A 14,853-nucleotide genomic window follows, 5' to 3' on the forward strand; every position below is an offset into this window, starting at 1 on the left:
GTGGTCTGATCGGCCAACAGAAACACAGCTGCCAGCTCAGTGCTTGAGCATGTTACCTAATGTAGCTAGAAGCAGAGATGCCATACCCAAACTTCTCAGTGGCAGTCATTTGGGATTGCATCCAGAACCCACTGAAGTCAGTGGAAGTGTTTCCGTTGACTTCAGCAGGCTTTGGATCAGGCTTTTGTGTAGCAGACCCACAAAGCTAATGCTGTCTGTCACTGCTGCCCTCCACCCTGGAGGTGCCTGCTTTTCTTTTTGCTCTGCTTTGACATTTGTAAAGTTTGCAAAGCACTGGCTGCCTTTCAGGACAAACAGTTATGCTTGGTCCAGGTGCTGAAAGATGCTGGGAGCTACGTGTGGGAGCAGGCATGCAGTACCAGTCAGGATAAGCTCATTCTTCTCACAGTCAGCTCTTTCTTTCACTTATTCTCACTGTCTCATTTGCATTTATTCTAGCCTTTGCCCCCCCTTTTTTCCCTTGTATTTTCTCGTCATCTTGTTGTCTGCCAAGAGCATAACTCACAATAAATAACGTAATCCCTAAAAATTATATCCCCTTTTTTTTTTCCCTGTGTGTGGCACATCCACAAACTCTCAGACATTTCTTCAAACTTTTTCACTTTTCAAAATGGTTCAGCATGTTCTTTTACTGATCTTTGTAGCTCTTTGGATTGGTCACAACCAGATGTCTACTATTGGCTATGGGAGCTCGTTTGATTATTTGTGATTGGTCAGCAAGGTCATATAGGACTGTTCTGATTGGATGAACATCCACGCGCTTCGTCATTAATTCTTGTGCTCTATAATGAAAGATTCAGGGCTTGATTGTGCAACACTTCCTTGTGTTAGCGAGCACTCATCCAGCGGCAGGCCCTTTGACTTCAGCGAGTCTGCTTTCCTGAGTACGTGCTGGCTACCATGAGGAAGGGGAGCACAGTCCCCTCTCACTTCCCACGTGAACTGGTCAGGCAACCTTGATATATCGTCTACCTGCCAACAGCTGTCTCAGTAAAATATTCCTTTGAAGTCTGAAGCCACAGTGAGCTCATTAGGAAATTGGAAGGAGCATGCACAGGGAATATTTTGCATTATTCTTTCGGTTACAGGGAAGGAGCCAGATCTGAGGCTCCTTATAGTCAACAGGGCTCTGCTCATCCTGGTAACTCCATTAGGCTCCATGGTGTCGCTCCATTGAGTCAACAGATGTATGGGCATATTCTCCTTTTAAATGTAGGTTTGCTGAAGCCAGAGGCAGAAAGGCCGGCTCCTCCCTGCGCTAACTCCATGGAAGTCAGCGGAGCCACAGCCAAGCTGCTGTATCTCCAGCGAGCCGGCAGAGTTATGGCCATGCTCTTTGCTGGTACGGCTTTGTGGAAGTCCACAGTTGGATGGACGGACTTCCGCCTGCCCTAAATCCCAGGACGTCAGTGGCGTTAGGGGCAGGCCCCTCCCTGGGGTAACGGTGCTGATGCCAAGGAAGGAGGGCCCGGGCCACCTACGGCTGCAGTCTGCAGTGAGCGAAGGCCAGATTCGGATTCTGGCTCCCGCTGGCTTTAAATCGCTGCTGCTTGGAGGGCGTGCTTGGGGGGCCGTTGTTGTGCTGATTAAGCCCCCAGCTCCACACCGCCCCTCTGGAAAGGAAATGGTCCCAGTGAGACTTCTTGCCTAGTGGCAAATACCATCGCCCCCCTTTTATCCTTAACGGGCAGAGCGGCTGGTGGCTTTGGGAAGGGGGGGCGAGCTCTGGCTCACTGATTGCAGGCTGCCTCCTTTTTAATGGCTCTGGAAACCTCCAGGGCTTGGTTTCCTCTTGGTCTTCTGCTGCACCCTCCCTCCCAATTCTGCAGCCCCCAAAAAAACACATTCTCTGTAGTTGCTTTTATTTGTAACCTCCACTTGCTTTGCCTCGCTCGCCTCCCTCCCTCCCGCTCGCGCTCTTCATCTCCCTCCCTCCCTCTCTCTGGGGGGAAAAAAGGTCATTGCGCAAATGATTAGTCAGAGCTCAGTTGCTGTAGCAACCAGCTGCTGTAACTGGGACAGGCATGCATTGAGGACAACAGAGAGGTCGACCATTAGCGAGTGCTGGGGAGCTGAAACCTTTGTATTTGCTTTCAAGAGCTGAGGAGCAAGGCAGCGCGAAGCCCCCTGCTCCACGCCACGCGTGGGGACGCTCCTCGGGGCCGCAGCTTTGGAAGGAAGCCCTTCCGTTCGGTTTAGTTTTTAAATCATCATCATCATCGTCACCCCCATCCTCCTTGCTCCACTCTCTGCTTCCCAAGGAGCCGTCGCGGCCCAGCTCCGCGCCCACTGCCTTCGCCTCTGCCAGCTTTGTCTCCCCAGCCCTTGCTGGTGGGTGCCGTGCCCTTCCCGGTCCCACTCCCGGACGTGTGCGGCCAGAGCTTGTCCAGGAGGGGGTCTCTTCCCCTGGCAGGTCGGCCGAAGCAGAGGGAGGCTGGGACTCCTTCCTCATCCAGCCCACTCCTCATTTCCCCGGGCGCTGTTGGGCCTCTGCTCCAAGGGGTCAGGTTCATTTTGCAGCTGCCGAGCCGGGGAACTCCTACCACGTTTCAGAGAAGCGGGGCAGGGTTCCTCGTCCTCTTGCAGCATCTTTCATGTCGAAGGTGAATGTCGGGTCCCCAGCCCTTGCGGGGGTAACTGGGTGTCCTGGCTGATTTCCATCTCTTGGGCAGCCCGGTCTGATTTTCATCCTGCCTCCAGCCGTTTCAGCTGGGGATGAGTATTTTTGTTCTTGGTTTGCTGCCTTACTTTTGGGAAGAAGTGGCTGCTTTGCATTGGTGGTTGACATAGTGTCTCCTTTGGTAGAGAAGGGATAGGGTATGGTTGCAATGGAGACAGGGTCGCTTCTGCGCTGAGGCGGCTGGATGCAGATATATGCTGTGAGTCTCTCTTCCTGCCTTAACCCAACCTGTGCTGCCCAAGGGCCCCTCGAATAGCCTCCCAAAGCCCTGACTTGGGCTAAGACAGAGATGCAGCTATATTGCAGGGAGGTGCGGTGTGCCCACAGCTTCCTCTGACTGAAGGTGGGGTGGTGGGTGCTCCACATCTCTGCAAATTGGGTCCCAAATGAAGTGACTCCTCTCTTGCCAGCCCTTGCAAAACTGAAGTGGATGTGGGGGTCTGCCACTGGCTTGACAGAGCTGTGGATCAGATTTGTACTGCTGCTGTGGGGCTATGCTGAATGCAGTGCAATTTATCACAGCTATTGTAGGGTTTCTTCCTGGAAAGACTGCAAGGTTTGTTAATACACTTAAAAGTAGCCTGTGCCAGCTGGGCAGGGCTGGCAGGGACCTTGCTCCACTTCAGACCCTGTAGTTTACTCTTTCTGTCTCTCTCTCTTGCAATCCCCCAAGGATTGCTGCACATAAGGACCTACCCCTGGGAGACAGACAGTCCTAACCCTCTGTGCCATCACTCCCGGCAGGTTAAATTGCTGCCTTCAGACATGCTGTCACAAATGTCTGAGGGCCCCCTGATGTTTTCAGGCAGCATCAGACTAGGGGACAGGAGACCACTTTGGCTGTGGGGTATTGCTCGTCCGGTGCAGACACGGACCAGTATCACAGAGGCTAAGTAGGGCGAAGGATCATTCAGTAAAGTGCCAAACACCTTGCAGAATCCCACCTCAGTAGAAACAGCCCTACAGCGGTCTGAAGGACGCAGTCCCAAATCTTGAACGATCAGAAGCTGTGAGTGCTGTAAAGGGAAAGGGGGAAAAGGTGTGACAGGGAAGAAACCCTGGTGTCAGGAGTGCAAAGCTCCAGTGCAGAGGTGAAGAGGGCCATGTGGGCTACCTCTCGCCCTGTACCTATACAGCACCAAGTCCAATGGGATGCCAGTCTCTTTTGGGGCTTGTAAGCCCTCCTGTGATAAGATAATAGACTATGATACCTAAGTCCAGAGCGACTATAATCCCATGGTTTGTGGGGTCCCTCTATTGGGTCTTGGTGTCTTAATCACAGTGCTGCTGCAGACATGCTCTTAGGCAAGTCACTGAAGTCCTGTAGTATTTTAGTTTCCCCATCTATGATCTGGGGATACTGGCCCTGGAGTAGCATTGCAAGGTGAACTAGTTAGTGTTTGCAAAGTACTTTGCGATTGTTATAGGGCAGATGCCAGCAAAGAGCACAGTGTTGGCAGAAATTGGGAGTAGCCACGAGTATTGTTGGGGATACAGTTAAACCTGGCTACAAAGCACTGGCAGTGATCTGAGCCCGTTTAGGCTGGGGGTGGAAAGGTAGCTCTGGTTAGGTTTCACAGCAACTCCCATGAGTTGCTGCTGTAGACAGACATCTGAATACTCCTCCGGGAAGCAGCAGGCCTACATTTCCAGCCCTAGGAAAAGGCTTACCTGGTACTCTACGAAGCAACGTGATTGAGTGACTTAGTGCAGATGTCCCAATGTCTGCTGGTAGGGCATCCAATAAATGCACTTCCACCAGCAGAGAAGCAGGAGCACATGTCTCTAGCGTAACGTTTCTACGAAGTGAGAAGGCAATTTCCAGTGCTCCTGAAAGTTATTTTCATTACTGTGCTTCTATGAAAGTTATTCTCATGCTGACTGTCATGACAGTGTTACAGTGTTGTCAACACTTCTGATTTATATTGTACATCTCACGATACTTCATGCCTTTCTTAAACCTTTAGTCCTGGGAGTCGTGTGACTATGTGAGAACCACAGTTCTTGTTTTAAAAAAATTCTAGCTCTCACAGCTGTAGACAAAAGCTTTAAACTGTGACTTGAGCATTGCCTAAAGGCTCACAAGACAATATGGAAATGAAAAGAGCCCAACATTGATTCTTCTTCTTCTTCTTCTTTTTAAAATCTCATGATTTTAAAACCAATTTGGTGATTTTTGTGATTTGATTCATGATTTATGAATGCTTAGAGTTGTCATCTCCATTCTTGTTATTTATTTGTATTATTGTTGTGTTTTCCTTTAGAGTCACTGAAACAGAGTTTCAGATTAGGTGACTAATGTTTTAGGCTATAGAAAATGACAAAGAAAGCATATAAGGTCTCCAAGAGAGAGAGAAAAGAAAGCATAGTGACTCACTGTGTAAGTTTGCATCTGAAACTTAAAGCACAAAATGGTGACCACCTCCCACTACCTCCTGCAGCAGGCAAGCAGAAACCTTTCTGTGGGAAGGTGCAGGTCACAGAAAACAGAATGCCCTGTCCTTTCGGTTAGATAGCTACAGCTCTCCTTCATTCAGGAAGGTCTCAAAGTGATGTATAAACTATGCAGATACAAAGGCTCTAATGAAATGCAGCTACCTTTAGATCAAAGTGCACATCATATTATACAGGAATCATACAATCATAGAGAAGTAGGGCTGGAAGGGACCAGTCCAGTCTAGTCCAGCCCCCTGCCTGAGGCTGGATCATCCCTACCCTAGCAAAGGGACAGATTGGAAGTTTTGACCAAGGACACTGGGACAAGCCCCGACCCTCATGAAAAGTGCCTTGGGATCCTTAGTGTCCACGTACAGCAGGCAGTTCTGATAGCAAGGCTGATGATGAGTACACCTGTCCCTCCAGGAGACTGCAACGTCACTAATGCCAGGGCACAAAGGAATGCGTCAGCTTGGCCAAAACCCAAACCTGTTGCCTCTAAGAAGTCTAATATTTTAAGCTTACAGCTTAGCACACTTAGGTGTCTTCTCCAGTGGTGAGCTAGGAAGCCCTGCCAGCCTTTTTTATCTCCTTCTGCTTTAAACAGTGCTGCTGAAGTCCTGGGAGCCTTTCTGAACACTTGTGTCTGCTGAGAACCCCATTCGCAAGCATATGAACCCTACATCCGAACATAGTTATCAACATAAAGCAAAGAAGAATAGATTGGCTGAACCCCATTCTCCTATGGATTAAGGCATCAGAAATGGGACCTGCGGTACATCTCTCCTGGGTGGCCCCAGTTTTCTGAAAAGAGACAATAGGTTGGCAGTGGTACAGATGGGAACAGTTTTGTCTGCAAACCACATCCAATAAAGATTGACAAAGGCATTTGTAAGAGTTTGGGTGATGTGTCGGTGCCAATACACTTTTGTGGTATGACCTGGGTGGTCACCAGTGGGTAGTGACACAGGAGGAGAAAGACCTGATTGTACTACTTGACTGCAGGATGATTGTGACTCTCCAGTATCATACAGCCATGGAAAAGCAAATGCAATCCAAGGAAGTCTTAGGTTGCGGTATTTCCAATAGGAATGGGGGAGAATTAACACTGTTGGATAAGATATTGATGAGACCTCATCTAGAATACTGTCAACAAGTATGGCCATCCATGTTCAGGAAAGATGAATTCATACTGGAAGAGGTGCAGAGAAGAGCTAATAGAGTGATCAGGGGAACAGAGAGGAAATGAAAAGAGCCTGGCAAAATAAAGATAAAGGAGAGGATTTCTGTACATGCCATAAGGGGTGAATGCAAGTGATGGAGAACGGCTGTGCTAGCTAAAGGAGAATGGTGCCTTACAATCAAATGGATATTAACTGGTGCTGGATTTAGGCAGGGTATTAGAAGAAGGTTTCTGCAATCAAAACAGTGAAGGTCTGATAGAAACTTCTAATGTGAGTAGTCAGGACAGAATACCTCCAGCTGCTGTTTGAATGGTGCCTGGTCAGTTCATGAATGAAATTATACAACAGGGTCGCCCAAGATAGCTGGACTTGATGACCAAGACAACTTTCCAGTCTTTCGTAACTTATGAATTCCATTTTTCTTCTGTGAATGCCATGTTACGTTTCATCCTTGCTTTTGAATTTAACCATTAGCATGGCTTTCAGCATTCATTTTGCAACAGAAACTGTACACTTCACTGGACTCTCTCTGGGAAGCCATGACAGCAAAAGAGCAATTGGTTGCCATCAGGACTGAACACAGCTCTACCCTCATGGACAATGAATCCGTCACTCATTTAGAGTTGGAATGACTCTGTGCTGAGGTGCCAAATTGGGGTTTGGAGTCTGGAAGTTACAGTTGGTTGGGAATTTTTTGACAAAGCAGTTTTCTATTGATTGGACCAGAACAAAATGTTTTACAGCAAAAGGTCTAATCTTTTGTCAGGAAAGTTTTCTCAGGTCCAGAATGGTCTGAATCGGAGAGAGAAAGAAAAGGAGACCATAAAAGCCAATTGTCAGGGAGGCAGGACACTTAGCTGCAATGTGGGACATGTAGGTTTTGAAGTCTCCCACATCCCAAGTGAGATTCCTAACCCCATAGCTATTATGGGATGGCCTGTTGTTGGCCTACAGATGTCTCTCTCTTTCTCTTTTTTGTAAAATTTTTTTAAAGGGTCTTGGTTTTATGCCAATGGAGATTTGGAACCAGTTAGTCTCTAACATGCTGCCCTGCCCTGTCTTCTACCTGAGTTCAAATGAATGCAGCTAACCACCACCTTCTGCTAGCAGAGAATTGGAAAACATTTCAAATCTTACAAGTTACCTTTAGAGGTGCACCGATATATTGGTCCTATATCGGATCAGCACCGATATAAGGAAACATGACCATATCGGGAGCTGGCTTTTTTTGGCTGATAATGTGGCCGATAAATGCCCCATGCATGCACAGCTACAGTTGGCAGTCTCCACGCTGCCCAGCTGCATATTGGAATTGGATTGGTATCAGGTGATATGGTTCGCTAAAAATCAGCCGTAGGTATTGGCCCAAAAAATCTGTGGTGGTGCACCCCTAGTTATTGTGAATGCTAAGCACTCTCTAACAAAAAGACTGAAATTTATTATTCTGTCCCAATGAAGCACGTTGATGTGGACAGGGGCAGATTCCCCTGCTAGAAAACATCTTCTGAGACTGGAGCAGGAAGACCATTAGTGGTGATGTGTTCTGTCAGGGTAGCCCCATTGCACTGCTAGCAACCCCCAAAAGTAGAAGGAAAAAATTGGGCCCCATCTCAGGGGCTGGGGCTAGGTTTGGAGGTGTGGGTTGCAGACACTGGACTAACTCCTAACTGTAGAAGTTTTTTAAATGAGTAAAAACTAAGTATTTGATAGATTTCATAGACGTTCAGGCTGGAAGGGACCCCAGAGCATCATCCAGTCCAGCCCAAGTCAGCAGGGATCATAGGATCCCAGCAAGATAAGCATCCAAAAGTGTCTTGAAGGTGTTCAAAGTAGGTGCTTGAACCACCTCCGATGGCAGGCTGTTCCAGACCTTGGGGGCTCGGACAGTAAAGAAGTTCTTCCTTACGTCCAGCCTGAAACAGTCACAGAAGAGTTTGTGACCATTTGACCTTGTCATCCCACGGGGTGCTCTGGTGAACAAACGTTCCCCCGGATCCTGGTGGTCACCCCTGATAAACTTATAGGTGGCCATCAGATCACCCCTGAGCCTGTGCTTTTCAAAGCTAAAGAGTCCCATGGCTCTCAGTTTCTCATCATAAGGTCTGTTTTCCTGACCTCTGATCATGCGCGTGGCTCTCCTCTGGACTCTCTCAAGCTTCTCCACATCCTTTTTGAATTGCGGAGCCCAAAACTGGACGCAGTACTCCAGCTGCGGCCTCACCAAGGCCGAGTACAAGGGGAGAATGATGTCCCGGGATTTGCTTGAGAAGCATCTATGGATGCAAGCCGGTGTTTTGGTTGCTTTACTAGCCGCAGCATCACACTGAAGGTTCATGTTCATCTTGTGGTCAATCCTGACCCCCAAGTCTCTTTCGTCCGTAGTGCTAGCCAGCGTAGCACTGCTGAGCCTATAAGGATGCTGCAGGTTTTTCTTCCCAAGGTGGAGAACCTTGCATTTTTCAGTGTTGAACACCATCAAGTTCTCATCCGCCTGTTTCATGTGCCTGTGTTCAAGTAGCGCTGCTTCAGGATTTGGCCATTTTTGTCTGTCATCTTTCCATTTTATGTGTAGTGTTTGCTTCTTCCTGGCTTCTCATTGTATTTTATGATTTTTCCCACTCTTGGTTTTGTGCGGTTTAAAGACGTGTTACTGGGTCGCAGCATGAATTCATCTGTCAGGTACTTTGGTTAATTCTGAACATTATCTAAGTAAACCAGGTATAAGGGGCTTGTGAGTTTTAAATGTGTAAGAAATCATTCAGGCAAGAATCAAGCAAAGGAGCAGTCTAATTGTTGTCTCCCTTTTTGGCCTCTGCAGGGCTGTGCAGTACTCTTTTGGGCACTCAGCGCTACTTTGTTCCAGCCAAGAGATAGAAGCACTTTTGTGATGAGTAGAATAATTTCTGTTGTGAAGTCCAGAGCTTTGAGGTTGAAGACACTATTTGTGTGGGATTAAACTGCATCTCAGAGACCCAAACCATATTATAGATGTGTGTGTGTTGGGAGGAGGTGGGGGGAGCCTTTCTTATTGAATTGATAGGAGCACCTCCTCAAGTTGGCACCTGGCAGGTACAGCTGCACCTGATTATGCAAGTGGTGGATTCAACCCCAAATCTCTAACAATAGCAAGGAAAAAACAGACAGAAAAAAATATCAAGCATCAAAATGGCACTAGGGGAATGACGCAGTGGAGGTGAAGTATCAAAGGGAGAAAGGAAGCGCACGGCAAGAGAAAGGGAAACAGATGAGAGAATAGCGGGAAGTGACCTCACTGAGCCGGGAGAGGGGTGGAGAATCCAACTGCTGAGATGAAAGGGAAATAGGAAAAGGATACAGATGGGACAGACCGTGCTGGAGGGCGTTGGTGAACCAGAGCTGCTGCCTGCATGGTCCAGCTTTCTCTGCTTGCAGCGGCGCTCGGTTCCTGCTGTCACACTCGCATACAGGCTCAGCGAGCCCTTAACCGCAGAAGTCTCGTCAACAAGAGGCTGGGTTCAGCCCGGAGTTAATGCCACTTTCTGCCGACATAAGCTCAAATGCAAAGCCCCCCCCCTCTGTGGTCAGTCTACCAGGTGGGGAGGTTTGGCAGCTGCCCTGGGCTCCGGTGAGGCCCACAATGTGGATGGGGGAAGGCTGGGGAATGCCATGACTCAGTTCATTAACTCAGCAGGGGACTGCTCTCTCTCAACCCAAAAGTCGTCTCCTCCTCCTTTCCACGGGCGCTTCGGTTGCTTGCCCTCTCTCTGAGCACAGGATGGGAAGGGGGCAGGGGCGGGGGGTTCAGGCTGGGGCAGGGGCCCTTACATGAGCCATCCAGAATGGATCTGGCCATGTTGCTTTGTCACTTCCAGACCTCCCTCGGGGCGCATCCACTGTGTTGACTGTCCATGGGAGCTAGCTGAGTCCTCTATCACCTTCCTCATCTGCTGGACAAGAAGGATCCACAGCGGATTTCCATGCGGTTTCCTAGGTAGGACAGAAGGTGATTGTCAGCTGCCAAGGGTATTGCAGAAAATGCCTCTGATGAAGCTGAGGTAGGATTAGGATGACAGCAATGTAGCAACCTTGAAATCCAAAGTGCGATTGGGAACCATCCCTCTCCGGGAAGAGGCTGAGCCATGTCAGCTGGCTGCCTTCTCCTGCTGTCTGCTTTCTCCACTGATCCAATAGGAGGCCATAAGGAAGTTGCTCTGATCTGGTAATCATCAGCTCAGGCTCACTGCAGAGCAGACATTTCTGCTGACGATTGCAGTGCATTACAGAACCATCTTCTCGGAGCCGCGGGTTTGCTTAAAGAAAGCATGGCGCGCGTGTCGTACTCGGACCCTGCTGCTGTACATTGCAAGGACCACCAGGATCCCTGCGACGAGACTGCACGGCTGAATCCAGAGGAACTGCTGCTCCTTGAAGCGCTCTCATAGGTGCCCTTAGAAGAGAGGCTTGGAGCTGCCTGGAATTGTTTTTCATGGAGAATTTTTATTTTTTAGTTAAAAATGAGCCTTTTAAAAACAAACCAACTCAAGCTGCTCATGAAGAAAGTCTCAGCATAATTGATTTTTTTTTCTGTTTTTCACAAAATCATTAACAAGATTTAAAAAAATATATAGATATAGAATTTCAAAGTCTTCACTGAAACTTTGTGTGTAGCAAAATTGCCCCAATATAGCATCAGAAAATGTAGCTGGGAGAGAGAGGATGAACAGAAACTGTGGAGCAGGACTTTGGAAATATACCTGTGAAAAAATCTGATTGAAAGTAGTTAAAATTTTTAACAAGAAACTCAGGTCTCTCAAACCCAATGAAACAGAAACAGCTTCACAAATTCTAATTTCTTTGTGCAATTTTCTCATTTTCCAAACTGCCATTAAGCAGTCAGAGTGAAAGAGCTTTCCACGTGGAAGGAGATGAACAGGACTCTCGCGCTCTCACTCCCTCTCTGCAAAGGGAACTTAAAAAATTCAATCTCAATCTGAGAATGGCAAGATCATCTTTCCTATGAGGAGCCTTGAGACCTCACAAATTGTTGACATCCAGAACTCAGCGCTTTCAGGAGTGTCTTCTCCAGGAACATAATGATAATCGGAGTATATTATTAAAAATATTCTCAAAGCCTTTACCTGAGCCCCATACCCATATAGATAAACATAGGATTGCATGCCTATGGGTCATGATCCATACCCATGTGTGAGGAAGGTGAGGCAGAAATTTTCATAGTGGTTTGGGCAGGACACTGGGATTCAGTGTTCTTGGGTTTTATTCCCAATTTCCCACAGACTTGGGCATGTCCTTGTGTTTTCTGTGCTTCTCTTTCCCAAACTGAGAAAAGCAGATGACCCTTGCCTTCTCTCAAGGCTTACTCAATCCACAGGAGATCCATGGGAAGTCACCTTATAAGGAAAACTATTGACCTTCATATTAATAAGTTAAAAACAAAAACTCGAGTTCTCTATGGCCAAAACTTACAAAAGCGAGTGTTGGCATATTAAGCCCGAGCACCTACAATGCCAGCTGAAGCAAGAGGAGCTCTGGATACACCGGTCTGCTGATAATCAGTTGTCACGTGCCATGAGTTGGGCATTTAAAAACTGAGGCAGGGACCACTTTTGAAAATGTAGGGCTATGCACTTTCAAATATCTTTATCGTGCGCTGTAGTATCCAAGTTCTCCTGTTCTGACTTAATTTAGGCCTCAGCCAATGACCGGGTCTTATCCCATCATCATTGACAGGTAACCAGCAAACCCCTCTTGGTACCAAAGACTGACTGAGTCGTGGGGCCAATGAAACAAAATGACTGTAGGATATAAGACGAGCTTGCAGTAGCTCCTTCCTTTCCCATGGAAAACTGGACTCCATGATGTTTTACAGACTGTAAACCAAATTTCAATCCTTTCCAAGAGCTCCCACGGGGCTGTCCTTCCACCTAGAACCACTCCCATTGACTTCAATGGGAATGCTTTGCCTGGGGGACTTGCTGGAGGGTCCCCTGTGTTTGCAATACACCTCGTGGAAACTTCTCTATCAATCCTTCCTCTCCAGCCCTTGGTCTAAATGACCCTTGAGGTCTCTGATTTGGTGATACATACAACCTTTGGGTAAAAAAAAAAATTAATGTTGCTTTTCAGGCCTGGCTCAAATACGCGCAAACCGGGGAAAGGGAGAAAAGCCAGCGTAATGCATCAATAAAGTATGTGCTGGATCAGGCATTTTATAGGCTCAGACATGTGATGAGTGCCTTACTCAGTTGTGAGACTACTACCAGACTCACTACCAAAAAAGCCTTTATCGCATGCCTCCCTCATCGCACATTTTCTATGGATGAGCTCTCATGTCATCCACCACCAGAATGCAGTCACATCCAGGGGCAGCTACCTGACTGCACAGCAACTGGGTAGGGCTTCCCTGAAGCCACTTGAAACAGCCTCCTGACCAAAGGATGACATTTCTAAAGGATGTTGGAAGTTTATCAAGGAGCCATAGTTTGCATCTTTATTTTGCGCACAGTATCAAGTGATCTAAAATACCACTAGTGGTTAGGAGCTCAGATTGGCATCTCATCTAAAAGCTGTCACCCACAGTGTTACAGCAGTCTCTAGGTTGGGAGACGAACGGACACAATTACTGAGTAGAGTCTGAGGAAGAGAGTTTGGACTGGAGGGAGTTGGGGAGCGTCATGTGTTCACACAACTATCATCTTGTCATAGGTAGGAATCAACTCTTTCCCTATGCAGGGCGGAGGCAGGTGGCGTGGAGACAGGTTGCCATTGGTTATCTCAAGAGTTTCTCATGGGCAGCCATACAGGGAATCTACCCTAGAGATGAGGCTGGAATAAACTTCGGATCCAAGTGTCCCTGGATTTGGGGGATTTGAAGCCCGTGAATTCTGCTGCTTGGGGCTCTTTCTGCTTCCACTCCTTTGAAGGTCAGCTGTGGCGCAGTGTGCCTGCCTGCCTCTTTCCTTGCCAGTCAAGCTACTTTTTGGCACTTGCCCTACTGGAAAGCTCTCCTGCCTTTTCTACTCTCTTATTGTCAGTGGGGCCAATTCTGCATGGGGGACATTAAAAGGAGGAGAAAGATAGGGCATAATGTCCATGGTGTTGCAATGTGTCTACTTGATGTGATGACCTCTCCATATCATCCCTGTGACCTCAAAGGGCCTCCCTGGACAACTGGCTAAGGACATCAACCCTTAGTCTCAGAGCAGCTCTTCTCCCTCTGGCACTGGCAGTTCCCAGACCTCAAAGTGCCGCTATCCGGCTCGTCTGGTGCTGTGGCATATGCAGTCTTCTGAGCTGAGCTCAAGTCAACACAGTAGACTAGAGGGAATCCTCCTGTTGGGAGGCAGAGAGGCAGCAGAGGCTGGCGTGGCCTCCATGGTGGCTATGCTTCTCGTACGGATACTGCCCAACTCCCACAGTGCTTGCGTGGGACAGAGCTCTGCAGCACACCCCTCCTGGGCTCTCTGAACCTTGTCCATGGTGCTCCTATTGCCTTTCAAACCATTTGTACCTATGGCAGGGTGGTAGGCTTTGCCCCAGAGACCAGCCACACTTTGGAGAGGGAGACGCCAGTGCTGTCTGCTAGGAGAACATGCCTTGAGGACTCGATCTGATGTTTTGCCCATTAGGGTACAGTGGGTCTGTCCAAATTGGTGGCCCATGGGCCACATGTGGCCAATGGGGGGTTAATCTGCAGCCTGTGGGCGCCTACCCGGCTGCTGCCCCCCTTATCTCTCCGGTTGCTGCAGACAGGGCCTCTAGGCTCCTTCCCATCTGCTTTGGCTTCCTGCTTCTGCCCCAGGTAGTGGGATGACGCAGCCTGCAGCATGGTGCAGCAGCTTGGGGGGCTGCCCATATGCACAGTGCAGGGGCTTGCGGCTCACAGTAATGCAGCCCCCCAGTGGTGCAATTCACCTGGCGTGTGGCCCCCGGCCCTTAGAAGTTGGACAGCCCTGGGGCAGAGGGAAATCAAGAGGCCTGTTTTCCCTTTCTTCCCATTGCGAAGAGTCGGGGTGGATCCGGAGGGGGTCTGAGGAGGAGCCTGCTTCCCGAATTGTCTTTATAAAAGCTTCCTCTGTGACTCGAAGGCCTCAGAGCCCTCTCTCCCCACCCCTTCCCAGCGACGTAGCCTTAAATAATTGATACGCTGATAAATAATAGATCTTGTATTTGCTCCTTTGCTTTTTCTCTGCCTTTCCCTTTTGTGTGTGTGTGTGTGTGTGCGCGCGCGCGCGCGCTTGTGTGTTTGTTTCCAGCCCGGCTGTGCTGCATTAGGGTTAGAGGGATGCTGGCTGGCTGCGCGGAGCGCTCTGTGGATGCGTGTGTGTCTGGGGGGGAGCGGGCTGGGCGGGGGAGCGTTGCAGAGGCAGAGAGGGAACATTCCGTGGAGATAAAGGGCTGGTTTGATGTGTGTTCATGTGGAGGGGCTGTTTTGCCTCGCATGCCTTTCTCTCTTGCTTTATTTTTTTCCTGGAGTGAAGCCTGGCGCCAGCAGTCTGGAACCAGCCTGACAAGCTTTTGAGTTATGGAAAGGGG

The 14,853-nt window shown here is 48.6% G+C and overlaps 1 long non-coding RNA gene across 1 annotated transcript; it reads left to right on the forward strand.

Moving 5' to 3' along the window:
- Positions 1-1,978: 1,978 nt before the first annotated feature.
- LOC109313926 lies at positions 1,979-6,023 on the forward strand. The gene is made up of 2 exons (XR_002102184.1): positions 1,979-2,624; positions 4,966-6,023. It is a non-coding gene; the product is annotated as an uncharacterized LOC109313926 (long non-coding RNA).
- Positions 6,024-14,853: the final 8,830 nt, after the last annotated feature.

This window comes from Crocodylus porosus, unplaced genomic scaffold, assembly GCF_001723895.1.
Source record: "Crocodylus porosus isolate Cpor-Errol unplaced genomic scaffold, CroPor_comp1, whole genome shotgun sequence".
NCBI classification, from domain to species: Eukaryota; Metazoa; Chordata; order Crocodylia; family Crocodylidae; genus Crocodylus; species Crocodylus porosus.